This window comes from Etheostoma spectabile, unplaced genomic scaffold (genome assembly GCF_008692095.1).
Source record: "Etheostoma spectabile isolate EspeVRDwgs_2016 unplaced genomic scaffold, UIUC_Espe_1.0 scaffold363, whole genome shotgun sequence".
In the NCBI taxonomy this organism is placed as follows: domain Eukaryota; kingdom Metazoa; phylum Chordata; class Actinopteri; order Perciformes; family Percidae; genus Etheostoma; species Etheostoma spectabile.
Genome location: NW_022605593.1, coordinates 341,947 through 343,216, shown reverse-complemented (window position 1 = coordinate 343,216; position 1,270 = coordinate 341,947). Strand labels below are relative to the sequence as shown.

At 45.7% G+C, this 1,270-nt stretch overlaps 1 protein-coding gene and 1 long non-coding RNA gene across 2 annotated transcripts in view; one reads left to right on the top strand and one right to left on the bottom strand.

Moving 5' to 3' along the window:
• The window catches only part of LOC116686415 (uncharacterized), a 22,137-nt gene that overhangs the window by 11,798 nt on the left and 9,069 nt on the right, over nt 1–1,270 (top strand). The window lies entirely within an intron of this gene.
• The window catches only part of mef2d (myocyte enhancer factor 2d), a 149,128-nt gene that overhangs the window by 147,275 nt on the left and 583 nt on the right, over nt 1–1,270 (bottom strand).

The following is a 1,270-nucleotide window of genomic DNA, read 5'->3' as shown; positions in this document are numbered from 1 at the left end:
TGTGTAATGACAATAAAGTTGAATCTAATCTAATCTAATCCAACGCCACTTGAACTGAGAGATTCAGGAGGAATTCTGCATGTCACACGCGTGTGTGTTAGGGCATGTTTTACGGCCCTAAACCTGCAACCACACGGCATAAAATGAGACTTTCCGGTTTATCCTCCATCCCATCAGCCCATTTACACCTGCATCTCTATATTGCCTGTTTTATCCGGAGCAACGCTCATTCCTGGTTACACTGGACCTCTGAGGGGACCGTGTCCTTCCGCCAAAGACTCACCACTAATCTGCTGTCCTCTGACTGCTGGGACACTCACCCAGCGCCGCTCAGCAGCCTTACTGTATATCTGGACTGTCTCCCTCGGGATCCTCTGACACCTTTTTGGCAAACCCTGGGCTTTACATGCATGCGCTGCCGAAACATTCATCTGTCCATGTTGCAGCACATCCCTCTGTTGCACTAGATAACGATGTAATATATAAAAAGTTCCCCCCTGCCTCCTGACATGAGACACTTCTCTCCAGGGACATATTCTCATTGTCTTGTTGCCCTCTATTCCCGGTCACCTGGCTCTGTACAAATCCAGCCAAACCATTGGATGTGGAAAAACTGACAGCGAGGATTTCTCATTCCCCCAAAGAAAGAAAAAAAAAAACACAGTTTGCCAACATAGCTAACCTGACGGGAGCTTTATTCGGGTTTATTGATGCCATCATTACACGACTGCTTCCACGAGCAAAATGGTTTCCGGGTTTGAGGAGGAAATTAGAAGTTTGATGGCGCACTCTCCCGGGAGAAAAGCAATTACGCACAGCAATGAGAGCACAATTGTCGGAAATTGGCTCATGAAAGAGACATAGAATTATCAGTTAGACACAATGGCTCAAAGGATATGAGGAAACGCACCCAATATGGTTATTTTGTTATGAAAAAAAGGACACAATTTCACCAATCACTTCAGTTGTCTTGAGGCAAGAAAACAGTGTTCTGTTCTCCCTCTCTTCCCCCTTTTCTCCGCGATGTAAACCTGTCATTTGACGCGTAAACGAAATTGATGGCGCGATAAAAGTTGCCAATAAACTAACATACGACGTGCTTCTCCCAGAGATGAAACCCTTTTGCAGAAATGAAGAGAAATCGCATCAAATCCAGTCTGACACTTGTCGTAAATCGTTTCTGACAGCTCCTAATGGAGTGCTATCACTGTTGCGCACAACGCTCAAAAACACACCGGGGCTGCGAGGTGGTGTTTTTCAGGAGGTTTTT